Genomic DNA, 16,699 nt, shown 5'->3' on the forward strand with positions numbered 1-16,699 from the left:
TGAACTGTAGTTGATAAGTTTGATTTTATTGGTTAAGTTTTAGATTAACAAAAGCAACTTTATACTTTACTGAGCTGTGTATAACTGTCCCGCTTGGGGGTGTTTGTCTTACCATAGGGTTAACATTAATTGCACATCATGAAAAAGGAAACAGCAGATTTCATCAGCATTGTAATGTCTATTCTTTTCAAAGTAGTAATTGCAGATAGAAAAATCTGTTACGAAACGAAATACCTACATAAATCAGACATTTGGGTCAAGTAGCTTAACTCAGAATCTAGATAGGAAAATATACATTAATATAAAATACAGAAAAAGAAGTCTGAATGTTCAGATTCCTTGTTTAGATCCTGAAAGTAACAAATAATTCCAAAGCAATGAAAATGTTGCTTTATTGGATCCTCTTATCATTTATGTCATCGTATAGTTCTGTATCGAAAAAGATTTCTAATTATTTTAATTTATGTAAGTTGAACCCATGAAGCAATGAGTATCATTGCTGTTTCATTTCCTGTGATGCAAAACTCTTAAAAATTTTTTTAATGTTTTATAAAGTCAAGTCTTAAATTGCAAAAATGAAATAAAATAAAATTCGCATGTTTTGAAAAAAGATTGACAGAAATTTTGAGCCAAAATGATAACAAGTGATAAATACTATCCCTGATCCACTAATTGTGTTCTCAGGAAATCTAAGCCCTTTATACTTTCAGGTATCTTACACATGGGATTTAATATAATATCTGGGGCTGGACTTAATAGTACCATATTTCATAAGACTCTACTATTTTCCATGCTCTATGCTGATTGTGAAAGCCACAATGGTGAACACTTTAAATAGAGGATATGTCTCATGACTCTCAAGTGATTTTCATTTCAAGACCTATACTTGTGTGGTATGGGAAGGTCTCAGAATCTTCTAACTTCTGGATTGAGTGACACCTATAATTTTGGTCATTTGTAAAACATAATATTTAAGCCATTACTAACTCTATTCGCTGTTGACTCCTTTGATTGTGATCCTGGTATTTTCTCTCTGACTTATTCTTCCATCCCACAAAATGAATTTCCAAATTCTTCTTTTCATTAGATTGTTCCAACATTAAAATATCAGGAACAAATATAGACATTTCTATGACAGGAAAAAATAGTTCCATAATGCTCTATTTTGCCAACTGACCATGTTCATTCTAAACTTTCCAGTCCACTCAGACTCAGGTTTTCCTCCACTCTGAATGAAATACCTATTCAAATACTACTGTCTCAGTTATCAGGTCCAGATTTTGTCTATCTTCCCTGGTATCATCGAAACTCCTAGCAACTCACATTTGGCTCTACAGCACAGATAGCTCTGCATCGTGTCTCATTGCCCCTTATCATTTGCTGTATCAGTTTTTTTCCCCTAGGTATTATATGTGGAATCTGCGTTCTGACACTTCCCTGAATAGAAACCACTTCAGTGGTTTCTCCATTGCTCTCAGAATGAAGTCCAAACTCTTTATCTTATTCTTCTGGGACTGTATTATCTTCAGATCCTCTTTCTCTCCATCCTCATCCTGTGCCATTTTCTTCCTGTGTATCAGCAGCAACCATTGTGACATCTTTACATACACCCATGCACATTCAATGTGTGATTTTGCCTTCCCAAAGTGCTCTTCAACAACTGTTTCTTTTCCTACTTTCACCTCTAGCCTCTTAACTGGCTTGCTAACTTTCCAATTCACAAGTCAAATATTACTTTCCACGAAATTCATTCCTGTATTAGTTCTCCTGTGATAATATCCTATATCAGACACATGATCCCTTAGCACTATGCATTTCTTGGTACTGCCATGCATTTATTGACTTATAATTATGTGAATTTTTATATTCATCGGAATATAATTCGATATTTGTTTAAAACAGTATTTGAGTCCATGTATCAATGAATAAATGAATAAATTTTCAATCTCATTTTTTTTAAGTTACTTACTGACTGTCCCCTCCACTGGAATGTAAACTTACTGAAGGTAGAAACATTGTCTTAATCATAGCTGTAATATTACCAGTGCCTGGCTCATACTACATTCCAAAAAATATTAATTGACAACAATGTTTATATCTTTGGAAAATCCAGGGAATTAATTCTTAAGCCATTTATAAATAAGGAGGGAAGCAACAGAGGCCAAGGGAGATTCTGTTGTTTTGGAATGCCACCTAAGCATTTAATGTGAGTGCCCTTTTCCTTTCATGTAAATTCCCTTTCCTGTAGTCTAAAGAAAGTGAGTTAACAGCAGTCAAAACATGCAATGTCATTTGCCTCGGGTGTCTAAACACAATTTCCCCCATTGAATTAATTAATCTTAGTTCTTGTATGACAGATCACATGTAATTGTCCCTGTTACATAGATCAGCGATTCTTAAACCTAAATGTAGGAGCTAGCATGGTGCCATAGCAGGCTAAGTCTCCACCTGTGGCACCAGCATCACATATGGATACCAATTCATGTCCCAGCTGCTCCATTCCCAATCCAGTTCCCTGTTTATGGTTTAGGGAAGCAGTGGTGGATGGCTCAGGTCTTTGAACCCCTGCACCTACATGGGAGACCTGACAGGGGCTCCTGACTTCAGATTGGTTCAGCTCCAACCATCGCAGCCATTTAAGGAATGAACCAGCAGGTGAAAGATCTCCCTTTCTGTCTCTCATTCTTTCTCTGTAAAATCTCCCTTTCAAATAAATATTTTTTAAAAAGTTAAATATAAAGCCTATAACCCAGAATGCCTACAGACATGGCTGATTCCCAAACCACAGCCATGATTTTATTTAAATAAAAAGATGTATTTACTTCAAGTAGCAAATGGAAGAATGGAAGTGAAAATCAGAGGAACAAATCCTCTATCCATTGATTCACTCCTCAGATGGCCAAAGAAATTGGGGTTGGTCAGGCCAAAAGAGCTTGGAATTCAGCCAATCCAGTTCTCCCATCTGAGTGGCAGGGACTCAAATACTCGGGCCATCTTCTGCTGCCTACCAGACACATTTGCAGGAAGCTGGATTGAAAATGGAAAAGCCAGGATCCAAATCAGCCCTCTGACATGGAAGGGGTATTCTAAGCAGTGGCTTATACTACTGCTCCACATGACACTCCCTCCACTCCCTGTTACATTTCTTTAGATGTAGAATGCCTAAATTTTGAATTTTAACAGACACTGATTGTCCCAGAATCACCATTTGAGAAGGGCCAATGCAGACTTTGAATGGTATATTAAAGCAGTGTCATTGCTTGCCACATACTTATCTGTTCTAAGAGGCTTACAATTTGCCAAGCGTTACATAACTAATTGGTAGTGGAGCTACTTGACATATTCTGTCTTCCAAAGACTACATTTTTCCCCTAATTCCAGCAGCCTCCCTCCCACAGAGCTTTCCTCATTTGTACATTTCTGGATCCTTGGCATGACGCTTAATATGCACTTACCTTTCCAGCCCTAATCAGAATTATGATCTGTTGCCTTTAAAAGGGCCTTATTGCAGGTTACCAGGGGGAAAAGTTTTGTATTCCTGCATTTCATTCTTCTGCACTTGTTGAAACAGCAGCCCCCAGGGAAAGAGGCCCTGCTTCAGAGGAAAATAGTATGTTGTTTCTGCTTTCTTCACATACCACAATAATTACCAGCTACAGAAGAAACTGCTGAGGCTTCTGCTTTATTTTGACCCTTCTTCTTCTTCTCCAAAGCAGGAAGCAGCACAGCAAGAGATGAGTTTAGGGGCAGGTGTTTAGTATTGTGATTAAATTGCCTGCACCCCATATTGGAGTGCCAAGCTTTAAGTTTCTGTTGTGCATCTGTTTCCAGATTCCAGCAAGCGAAGATGATAACCAAATTACCTGGGTTCCTAAAATCTGCATGGTACATATGGATATAGTTCTGGGCCCCTGGCTTGACCCTGGCCTAGCTCTGGCCATTGCAGATATTTGGGGAATGAACCAGTGCCTGGAAGATTGATCTTTCTCTCTCTATCCTTATTCTTCCAGGTTCATATTGTCCTCTCTCTCTCTACCTTTCAAATAAAACTATCATAAACAAATGCTTTAATAAGTAAAAAACTCAAGTGTTCTTCTATATATTCTGGCCTAGGGCAAAGATTCAGTATGCTGCATGTAAGTCCTTTAACAAGGACACCTTCAATTGGTAGAAATTTTAGGGGAAAAGATCAGGGTCTATAAATAAGATCCCAGCAAGGATTTAGAATAAAAATTGGATTCAGATTTGGCCTCTCCCATACACTCGTTGTGGAGGTAGCCCATATTTCTTTGGCTTAGTGGTTTTTTCCCCCCTCTGACTTAATGCTCAGGGGTGGAACTGCTTCACCTTCCTGAGCTTTGTTTACCACCCCAATCTGTCATTTGTGATTGTTGCTGGGGTTCTTGTGCATTTTTTTGAACTTAGTAAACATTAATTGTAGTCACATTCCTTTTGGAAACAATGTTATTGGATATAGCACAGTATTTATGAGATATGGATTCAGTTATTTCTTACCTGTATAAAGGGTTTGGGGACCTTGGATGATGACTCAATTAGCTAACCCTCTGCCCGCAAGCACTAGCATCCCATATGAGCATCAGTTTGTATCCCAGCTGCTCATCCAGGTCCCTGTTTGTGGCCTGGGAAAGCAGTAGAGAGTGACCCAAAGCCTTGGACCCACTTCAGGTCTACTTTACAGAAGTGATGTGTTCAGAATTTGTGTGGTTCAAGGATCAATCCAGAGAAATAGCATGAGTGTAGTGAATTAAGGGCCAACACTTCTTTGTAGCTCAATGCCTTGCATTAGCTCTTGGTTTGGGGCAGTGGCAGGAATGGAAGTCAATAATGAAAGTATTCTATTCTAAAACTACAATGAAAAATCTTGGATCCAGTCTTAGACTTACTCAAATGAGACCCAACAGAAAAACTGAAGGACAGTCTAACCAGCCTTGTAAACAAGACCATTTCCTTTCCTTCCCAGGAAGAATGAAGCCCAATAAACTTGCTGATGCAATGTCCCCATCCATGTGCTTCAAGAATAGATCATTGTGTTTGTGCCAAGAGTTGACTATCCAGGGAATAATGTGTTCCTATACATTTACACTTGCTTCAGAGTACCATGTGACATGTTTACAGTTAAGAAAGGTTAGTATTAACATTGCATCAGGGGATTAATCCATTTTAATTGTAAATGCCAAGAATAAACCTGTTTCTTTGGAACTCAGATGTATGACTTTGGTTAAATATTTATATATCAGTTGGAATGTTTACTCTTATTCTGGAGCCAGGTATTTACTTGCATAATTGCATACTGTGCTCCCCCTGCCCTCTCCTCTCCACGTGGTGCTCTAATGTTTTCTCGCTAAAATATAAGAAATGATGAGAACATATGGATACTTGTCTAGGGCAACCAATACAGGTATGAGGTGATCCTGGGCTAGTAGCGCAACCAGGAAAAAATGTCCTAGGAATATTAACAGGATCAAGAAATTATTATAGTCTAACTTCTGCTACAAATTAATCTTCTCTGAACCTCAGTTCTCATCTACAAAATGAGAGAGGTAAATTCAAAAGTTTAAGACTTATCCTACTATGACTCTCCATAATAGATTATGTTAAGCTATCATGAACTCCTGGACTACGCCAGATACAATGCTTACACCTTCTAGAACAGCAATATCCAAGAAAACTTTAAACAGTACAAGATGTCCTACATCTGTGTTGTCAAATGTGATAACCCCTAGCCACATGTAACTTATTGAACACGTGAAATGTGACTAATGTGGTATGGAAACTGCATTTTTTATTTCAATTTGCTGATATACATTTAATAGCTGCAGGCAGCTAGTGGCTACCATATACAGCAGAACAATGGTAAATGATTAGCACTGATGTTGGCCAGCTCTTTGCAGAAGAATGCTAATTATAGTTTCTAAATTGGGGAAGATTACAGAGGTGGTTAATACATACTACTCAATAAGACTGCAGCAATGATCTCTCCATTGTGGAATGTAGGATACAATGATGTATTCTAAATGCATGGAGATTTTCTGAATGTGCAAGGCTCGAGTTCTTATTAATTCCACTAAAATGTGGATGGGGATATCAAGCTATTGAACTAATTTTATTTTTGTCCTTTCTGAAATATTAATATCCCTTTAGCCACATTGTGTTAAGCTTCAAAAAATGCTATCACTGCAGGGCATTCGTAGACATACCCAGCAGATTGTGCAGAATCAACTTCCATCAACTCACATTAATTAAACATTTTTCACAAACACACAAAAAAGTTCACCTACTTAATTTGCAATATGTTTCCTTTCCATTTAGTAGTTTATTGATCTATATCCCATAGCATTGACTGAAGAGCTATTAATCTGAATTAAAAGTAGTGACATGTCTTCATTACACAATTCATTGAGTTGAAAATCAGCTATGGACCTGCAGGACCCAGTCTTGCCTTTCTGGCTTTATATATATAATAAAACAATAATAGCTATTCATTATTACTATTAATAGCAGTATAAATAAATGAATGTAAAATTTGCTGTTTTGCAAAGACTCTTCTGTCAGTTTTTTATATAGCAGTCAGTCTTGACCAAAATGTGAAACCTAATTCTGTAAATGAATTATAATGAAGACTTCTCACTAACAACCCAGTTACCCAAGTTTTAATACCTGTATCTGGGATGATAGATCCATTGTATGGAAACTATTATTTTCCACCCATTCCTTCACCATTGTTTCATGCTTAGCTTGGACCTAACTGCAGGATTTTTCTCAACATTCTCAACACAGTGTTCTAAGTAGCCAACATCAAGTAAGTCAGGCATTTAAATGACAGAAAGTAAGATGAAAATTAATATCTCTGTTTAATTCCTGACATTTGGACATGATCAAGTTGTAAGAAAGCCACAATACAATATGAACAGCTCTAAAGCTGAAACTGTAGACAGCACTCAACCTAATTTTTTTATCTCGTCCCTAATAATCCTTGAGTCTTCAGGAAGGGCAATGGGGGAACTATTCGGGACAAGAACAGGACTAGATCCTGCTCTTCTGACTCAGAATTCAATAAAACTCTGCCTCTAATCCACCAGGTGGTAAATGTAAGTTGGAAGCTTAATGCAGGATTAGCATCATTCTTCAGTTCATTGGAAATGATCTCTATTTGCCTGGATGGCTCAGGCTGGAAAGGCCTAGGTATCAAACTGAGTCAAACTATCAGTTTGTAGAACTGTCCCATTTGATGTTATTTTCCCATGAGTTGGACTTTCATGATTTCTAGACATCCGTGTCCACTACTAACTGATTGGAAGGAAGAATTTGTGGCACATTAATTAAAATTGACAATAACAGAATTTTCTGGAGTGTGTGGTTCTGATTACAAAATGCAATGTTTATTGCTATCATAGCAAATTTCTGGGGATTTGCCTTGGTCAATCTGTTGACCTCCATCTAAATAATTTGCCAGCCTTACTTATGACCTGTGCTCTCCATAGAAATTGTTCCTATACCAAAGTCCTCTCAATTCAGTGTGATTATTTTGATATCATTTTAAGCAGTACCTAAGAGTTTAGCCCTCACAACTTCAATAGAAAGAGAAGTCTACTATTTCTAATCAGAGGCATCAGCAGGAGCCTAGGAGTCTTGGTAACCAGTTCTTTAGATTATCTTTGGGACCTCAATAATTCTTTGAGTGTGCAACAGGAAATGATTTGTAAAGTGGAACATACTCTTATTATGTGCTAAGTGGTAAAAGTATTACAAAAGAACAATCAACAGAAGGGTATAATTGTGGCTAATGGCATTATTATTTCACTTCCAGATGCATCTGTTTCTGAACAAACATGCTGTGACTGTTTAGAAAATGTGTTTATATCCTGAAGTTTTCCCTGCTGTTGAGCATTCCCATTAAGCAGCAGGTTGTATTAGGGCATTTTCACCTTCCTATTTTTTTTTTTCATTTTAACTCTTTGTTGCATCTGAAAGATTCCATTTTTGTTCTTACCCTTGTAATCATTTAAGTACACTGAATTTCACTGTATTTGAAGCAGCTTGGTACAATGGATGGCCTAAGTAAGAGAGGCCTGATACCTTAGTTTCCGCAGGAAGGCTCATTCTTCTGCTAGTGACTTAGATTTGTAAAATTTAGGGAGAATCTAGATGGCAGAATACTGTATGGACACATTTAAACAGACAGAGAAACAGCCAGAGTAAAGCAGAGAGGGCACATTCCGGGAAATAGGAGAGGATAGGCCAAGGCAGAAGGGCACTTGGAGACTGGAGACAACAGTGTGTTGTTGCAGTGACCAGATAATCCAGTGGAAGTCAGCAAGCCATGATCTGAACTTCATCAGTGGTGGGAACTCCACTAACAATCAGGTGGGAAGGAGAGTTCACTAGGAGCTCGTCAGGTGAACCCAAGCAAAGAACTGCCCATCCTGCTGATTTATTTGATTTGACGGGGAGAAGAGAGAGAGCAGCAGATCCTAAACAGGTTGTGAAGGAACAGGGTGGTTTTCAGAGCTCAGATCCCCACCAGAACTGCATCTCATTCCATACTAGATAACACCAATTTAATTCAGATCATTGACTCCCTACACACTACCAGTTCTAGGCCTTGAATTAGGACTTTGGTTATGGAATGCATGTGGAGAACAAAACCAGTGTAAAGGTAAGCTTTACAAATGCCAGTTTCATCTATGCCTGACCTTCTTCTGCTCTTTAAATTGCAGGAAGATGTGGAGTAAAGCAATTCCCTACTGTAAATGTCCAAAATTGAAGCTGCCTGAATCTCCATTTCTATTCCCCTTTACCTACTTGTATTAATGTTACTCTCAGCTTCAAATCACTCAACCTGAGATACATTGGATGTCCATACCCTCATACATACATCAAGTCATGGTTGAAAATAACCCTGTATTAGTTTGAGATCACTAGGAAGTAGACTCCCATGTGACACTAGATATGTCACAGATGAATTGGTGGAGGTGCCTGTAAGAGAGAAAAGGGGAAGGTCTGGGGAGATAGGGCTTATCAGATCACAGAACAGGTCCAGCCCCTGTGGAGGACAATGGGGAGGAAATAGGATGTGACAAAGGAGTCTCAGATTATAGCACAATTCTAAGAAAGTTTCAGCCAGACCCATAGGGAATTAAGCCAGAGTCACCCATCAGAGGAGTTGATTGTCTCACAGAAATGAGTCTATGTTAGTATTCTTGGCACATTCAAGCATTGCCTAGAAACTGCTTGTTGGAAACATGGCCACTGCTCAAATGTGGTGATAGATTTAGAAGACCCACAACTAGAGCTATCTATTATGTTCCCCAAAGCAGGAGATCAGAGTGGCATATCTGCATAGCTATTGCAAAATCCTAATAAGCTTGGTTCACTGGAAAATCTTCATCTCAGCTACTACTCTGACCTAAGAACTAGTGTCATGGCTCAAAGCAGTTAGTTTGAATTAATCACCTATTCCTCAAAACTTTATAGGTTTCCCTCCCACCGCTACTAAAAGCTATTAATCTTTTTTTCTCACGTGCCTGACAAACCCTGACCATCACCTTCTTCCCTGGGTCCATATTTGTGTGTCCAGACCTATGAAACATATCCAGCCTCCGTGACCTTTGTGACCTCAAAGCTACTCTGCTTTCTTCCTTCTCTCTCTTTCCATCATTTTAAACTGGCTCCTTTCCCTCTGCTATCAGACAGGTCCATATTTCTCCAATATTGTACAAATCTTCACTTGATGCAGTTTGCCATTCAAATCACTTTTCTCTCACTCCATGCCTGCTGTTGTTGATTCAGTATAGTGTAGTGCAGGCCAGTATAGTATACACATGCAAACTTGAATCAGAATCACCTGCTGGATTTGTTCAGACACAGATTATTGAATTCTGCTTCAGGAGTTTCTGGCTCCATCAGTTTGCAGTGAGATTCTGAGAACTGATGTTTCTATCGCACAAGCACCCCAGTGATGCTGAGGGCTTCTGTTCCAGGAATCATACATGAAGAAATACTAGCATAGTGGTTAAGGATTATGGCTTCTAGAAGCAATATGCCCTCAGTTCAAACCTGATTTTACCTCTTCAGGTGTATAGCCTTAGGCAAGTTTCCAACTTCTCTACGTTTCATTGACCTATTCTAAAATATAGAGCTAGCAATTGCGTCTACTTTATAAAATTGTAAAAATTACCTGATTGAATAAATACAAAGTACTCAGAACACCGTGACATAGTAAATGTTCTGGAGTGTTAATTATTATCATTACCCAGAACACGAAAGCCCATAGAAATCATTCAGTCTATTGGTCAGTAAATCCAAGTCAAAAATTTGCATGGTACTTTTATTCTCACTACAGAGTACTTATTATCTTGCTTAATAATTTTCTCAAGCTGGCTCTGAGTTTTATCTAAATAAATTTATTTTAAAATTAAACTGGTAATGGAAAAACCAGTGGTTTGCTAAGGTAAACTTGAATGAATACAGAGCATTTAGCATTGCAAAAATAAAGATGTATCTGTATCATGTCTACCACTGACTACTTTGGATATCCCTCTTAAAAAAAAAACACATTGATTTCTGGCTGGAGTCTCAGCATAGTAGGTAAATCTAAACCTGCAACACCAAAATCCCATATTGGTATTACTGATTCACGCCCTTGCTACGCCACTTCCTTACTAACGGCCTGGACAAAGCAACAGAAACTAGCTCGAGTCTTTGGGCTCTTGCCACCCATGTAGACAAGCCAGGTATGGCTTTTGCCTTCAGAATGTCCAGCCCCATCCACTGGAGTCATCTGGGGAGTGAATCAGTAAGTGGAAGATCTCTCTCTCTCTCTCTCTCTCTCTCTCTCTGCTCTCTCTCTCTCTCTCTCTCCAAATTTCTTTATTTTTTAAGTGCTGATTTCACACATAACAGAACCAGAGAAAATAGGTAATCACTTGTAATCACAGATGTTAATGGCAGAGCTGAGACCTTGTCTCCTAACTCCCTGGCTGATGTGCTTTTAGACCACTTTTTGAAGAAATGTTCTAATACTCCCTCCTTTTACCAACTGCAGAAGAACACTAGCTGAAAATACTCAAGATAATTTAATTTTCTATTAAAGCTTTGTTTCTTAACCTAATTTTGTAAGTTTTGTGAAGGTATCTGCTGCTTTATCGTAGCATTTGGGCCCTAGTTGATTATTGTTGTAAGGGTTTAAGAGTTGGAAAAGAAGCCAAATGTGCTGGCTGCCAAATAATTAGGTAGAAGTGTGAAAAACCAACGTGGGCAAGTATCAGTGTTTGTTAACAGGGTGAGGTTGGCAGAGGCAGTGACAGGAGAGAGCTGAAAAACAGATTCAGGGTACATGCAGAACTTGGACGGGAACAGTTAGGGGAAAGAGAAGGACAAGGAGGACAAAAGAGCCTCTGAATGCTGTATTGTTTGTGCTGGGCCCTGGGCAGGCGAGGGAAAAAAAATTATTTTGCTATTGACTCTTCTCTTTCTCTCTCTCTTCTGTTCCTTCAGCTCTGGGGCATTCTGACCCTCCCTTTGAAAAAAGCTGCTGTACTTTTCAGAATTACCAAAGTGTGGAGGAGCACTAGGGCTGACTCTTGCAGATAATACAGAGCCTCTCCTTGATCCAATTCCAACAGCAAGCCCTCGGAGCAGAACTTTACAGACAGCTCTTTTCCGGAAGCAGTCCCCTTGAGCCAGGGACGTCCTTCCTTTTGCTTTTTCTCTGGGGGACTCTGAGGGGCTTGAGCAATCCACAAAATCAACACTGGGGGTTCTTTGTAAGTGTGCTCTCAAGAGGCCTAGAGCCTTCTTAAGGCTTCAAACTGTTGGAAAACTTCCCTGGCAAATCTAGAGAAGAATTTATACAAAACTTGGTCAAAATTTGCTTTTACCCTGAGGCACCATTTCTCATTGTTGCTTTTTTTTTTTCCTTTTCTTTTAAAAGAAAGAAAAAAATAGCTCAGAGTTGAGAACTCGGGATTTGCCCAGATAAGGTAATGTAAACAAAATGCCTCATCCAGCTAGTGGTTTCTTCAGCCTTAATTTCCCTTTTCCCTACTCACTCCACCTCAGCCCCCCAGGATGTAGGCATACCCTTATCTTTTTTGTTCTGATATTTTTTTCGTTCTGCACAGTTCCTAGAGATAAGCAAAGCTAATAGAAATACGGATATTGAGTGCCCAGGTCTGTTGATGCAAGTTTTGGGGAAGTGTATGAGCTGCATAAAATGGATATTCCAACATTAATGGTTATTTAAAATGTATTCCTTTTTATTGGAATGGCAGATTTATAGAGGAGAGTCAGAGAAATCTCTTCCATCTGCTGGTTCACTCTCCAACTGACCACAATGGCCAGAGCTGAACCGATGTGAAGCGATGGAGTCAGGAGCTTCTTTCCAGATCTCCCATATGGGTACAGAATCCCAAAAAGTGGTCTAAAAGACTTTGGATCATGCTCTGCTGCTTTCTCAGGCCACAAATAAGGAGCTGTGTGGGAAGTGGAGCAGCTGGCATACAAACCAGCACCAACCTGGGATTCTGGTGTTCAAAGTGGGAGGATTAGCCAAATGAGCCACTGTGCTAGGCCCTATGGTGCACTTAACGAGTACATGGATGGATTTTACTTTTTCTCATTCTCTAGACTAGAACTCATTATTGTTCTTGCCTTTTATCAAGTCAACGTGTCAAGCTAGCTTTAAATTATCATTGTATTTTTCTTGGGTTTTTTGATGTTTATTAACAATAATATCTGCACACTTTTATGGGCTATGGTGCAAGGTTACAAATTCTTTGGAATTAAGAGTGTGCTAATTCAAACCTAACTACAGGAGCCTCCTGCTGTCAACTGCCAATGGCTTCTACTAAAATCCTGTTTCAGCCATTTTAGGGGAAAAGGTTGTGGAATAAGAGTGATTTCCCTTAAATTAAGTATATCCATAGATTCCCAGGTGGCTCACTGAAATGCTCAGTAAAATCTTGCTCAGGAAAACCTTTGCAATTTGGGAGGTTAGTGGCATTTCTCTTTTAGGAGGGATTCATAAATGATAAGAAAATGAATGGAGAAGCAAGCAGCCTCCAGGTGGTTCTGGGATCCCTGGGCAATTGTGTGTGTGTGTGTGTGTGTGTGTGTGTGTGTGTGTGTGTGTGTGTCTTATACCTCTTGAACCTAAAGTTTCAGACAATAAAAAAAAAAAGGACAATTGGAAAATAACTCAGAGGCCCAGCCAATCCTCAAACAGGAAACATTTTCCACCATCCTTACTTGACTGCACTTCATGAACCAGGAAGTCTATTACTGCTAACTCTAAAAGGCTTGTCCTTAAGACCTTAATGAAACCAAAAACTCTAGAAAATTGAACAGCCCTCACTACATAAAAGCTTGCTGTGATTTCTATAAAATTCCTTAATAAGATAATGGACACTCTAGATAATGAGGCTCCCAAAAACCTGCAAATCTTGGAATAAAAATCCCAAGGGCTGAGGAAGGGCTCATGAATCCCACAATGCCTCCTCCAAGGTGGACAGGAACTGGGAGTTCTGGATCTATCGCAGCCTGTCCTGGACTCCACTGAAGCTGGATCCATCCTCTCATTTTGTTACCGAGCTTTTCCATGCAGATCTCACGAGTGGTCCCACTTCCTCCAATACAGAGCTCTAGAACTCTCAGTTCAACAGAGAGTTCTTGAACACATATCTGAGTTCTAGGGACACAAAGATGAATAAGGCTCAGTGCATGCATTTAAACTGTTCACTAGCCAACGATAGAAGGAGATCGGGAGGTCAATAATTGCAATCCAGAAAGGTACATGTTATTAAGAAGGCAGAAACATAGTGCAATCTGAACACGTTCTGATATTTTGACACTGTGGAAATAGCTGTGGGGATGATTATTTGCTTTTGCTGATGGTTACTTTGTTATTGTGGGTTACGATCAGATTTATCTAAACTAGAGAAAAAGAAAGAACTGTAACTACATATTATAGGATATACATTAACTCATGTAAAACTTGTTGCAAAAGAAAAAATAGGTTTGAAAATTATGTTTGCCTTTAACTTATATAAAATATTTTTGTCCACTTAGCTCCCCAACTATAATGCAAGCTACTTGAGGGCAAAAAATGTTGCCCGCTTCATTCATTGCTGTCAGCAGAGTCCAGAATGGCAGAGCCAGCAAGTGTGTAACAAATATTTTTGAACTGATGAGAAAAGTAAATTCAGATAATTAAAAATTGTGATAAGCCCTGTGCAAGAAAATTACCTTATGTTAACTGAGGAAATAGGATATATCTGTTTGAAGAAAAGATGTTGGAACAGAGGTACAAGGGAGATATGAGCAGTTAGCCAAGACAAGAGTGTTACCTTTCAGACAAAACATAGCTCAGAGTTGGTGTGCAGAAGCCTTCAGGATTCTGACGTTATCTGGTTTTTAAGTGATTCACACACTCAGTTATGGCATGCGAGGGAGTCCTTTGGAAACAGTACTTTGTATGTCTTCCTTGTTTAAAAGATGTTCTCAGTCTTCCAGCTAGACCTAAACCTTTGGGCTTATAGCCACAGAAGCCAAGTTCACACCCAAGTTTCCCTCCTGATTCAGCCCATGTGTGGGATTCTGAGTAAATGGAGTTTTGTGCTTTGGGCCCTCCAAAAACTCCCTCTGTGATGGTTGGGCCCTCAGCTCAGGAGGCTCTTCATTCTTGGCTTGCCTGGCACGAGAAGGGTTTGCCATCTGGAGTCAGAAAAAAAGCTTGCCAGCCACTGAGCAGCTCAACCTAGGTCCTGGACAATGAGAGTCGGGCAATAGCCAATTCCTTGTCTGCAATTTGCTGATTATCACACCCCGGGGTGTGGGATTGTACAGCCAGGACCACTCTGCTCTGCCTCTCATCAAGGTAGAATGAACACAGATCCTGACAGGTCAAATCTTTCCCCAGACCTCAGAGGTTGCTGTACAAAGGACCTGGATGAATCTCTGGCCAAGTGTATAATTCGTTTATCTGCATGGTCATGAATTCTGGGCTCTCAGGGCAGGAAGCATGGGTCATTGTGAGTGGTTCCACAGGCCCAGGGAGTCACTGAAGCCCTGATTGTACTGTGGACAGAGGGATATTTGAGACAAAGACCCCTGTCCTCCAGAGATTGAGCAGATTGGAAGGGGAGCCTATGCACACAAAAGAATGGTGCTTTAGGGAGAGATCGGCAGCATTGTCATAAATGCCCGTGAACTACTCTAGATCGTGTAAGTGATGACAAGGGGGCTGGGATTATGTCATAGACTTTAACTAAGAAGAATTGAAATAGGTAAAGAGTTCATCTCAGGATGTTTGCCTGATGCACATCTGCCACTTTGCAGTGAAGGGAAGTTTTCAATGTCACAAGCCATTTTTTTTTTAACTTTTCTTCTCAGAAAGTTGTTGGGGGGGATGTTAATCTTGCCTCCCAGCCTCCCCTCAGCTAACACCCAAAAGTCTTGAAGTCAAAGGCAGTGCTCTGTAGAGAGCAAACACTTTAAAGCTAATTAGAAATTAAAAATGTACCATCGCCTGGATTGACCAGTTGGCTTTTCCCCTGATCCTTTAGACTTGCTGCTGTACAGAGATGGGAATAGGATGCCATTTTGTGCTCTTGGAGTTTAATTTGCACCCGAGGACTATAGAACCATTGCAATAAGTCTAGCTTCAAAATTAGAGTTATTTCGGTTTTGAGGTATTTCAACCTCCACATCTTTCATGTTGCTGTAATGTATATTGGACTTCGTAGTGGGAAACACTTTAGTCATAAATTGTAGTTTACACAGCTTCTGGCTCTTGGAAGGAAAGAGGTGGAAGGCAGATAACCCTGGAGAAGAATGGAAAGGATTGCAGTGCCTACTGTGGCTTCCAACAGACACCTTGCCTTGGTGTGTGGTTACAAAATATATATCCTGAGGGCCCATTTTTTCCCTCTTCCACCTATTTATTTTTGAGTGTAATGTCAAGGACATGAGGAAACCTCAGGCCCAGATCTCCGCAGTCAGTCAGGTTAGTGCCTACACTGACAAGCATCGCTCAGTACGATAAAGGTCTTTTCGTGCAACCATTATCTGAAACAGGATCATGCATTAAATACATTATTAGTCATTAATACTCTATCCCACAAGTGCATTTATCAAATTAGCCTTAACAGAAAATTGGGACCCCTGAGGAAATGTACTGAGGATACAAAGCTTTATGTGATGACTGGACAAGATTTTACTTGCTCAAGCTTTTTACCCTTTTGACTCCTCATTTTGAGATCATCAGCAAATACTAAAGACTCCGTATTTCGTGTGAGTTCATTCATGTTCCCACAATTGCCTTATAATTGGTAGAAACATCAAAAAACTATATCCCATTGCATTCCAAGAAGATTGTTGCTTTGCCTGCATTCAGCAAATCACTATTCAGTGTGAATTCCAACTCACGTCCTATACAGGGCACAGAAAATAGTTCTATAGTCTTCCCTTAAAGAATTTGCTTTTGTAGTTGCAGAAGATAAAGTCAATGAAGTATGTAATTCACATGTTTTAAGAGTTGTCTGCTTAGGTTCCACCTTAAGTACCCCATATAGAGAATTTCTGTAGTGGGACAGTGATAGAACAGTCAGCATAAGACTTTGATGGAGGTGGGATTTTCCCCAACTTACAGAGCAGAAGAAAGTGGACAGTGTGTGTAAAT

The sequence above is a fragment of the Ochotona curzoniae genome, unplaced genomic scaffold, assembly GCF_017591425.1.
Source record: "Ochotona curzoniae isolate NIBS_2020 unplaced genomic scaffold, NIBS_Ocur_1.0 scaffold_1852, whole genome shotgun sequence".
NCBI classification, from domain to species: domain Eukaryota; kingdom Metazoa; phylum Chordata; class Mammalia; order Lagomorpha; family Ochotonidae; genus Ochotona; species Ochotona curzoniae.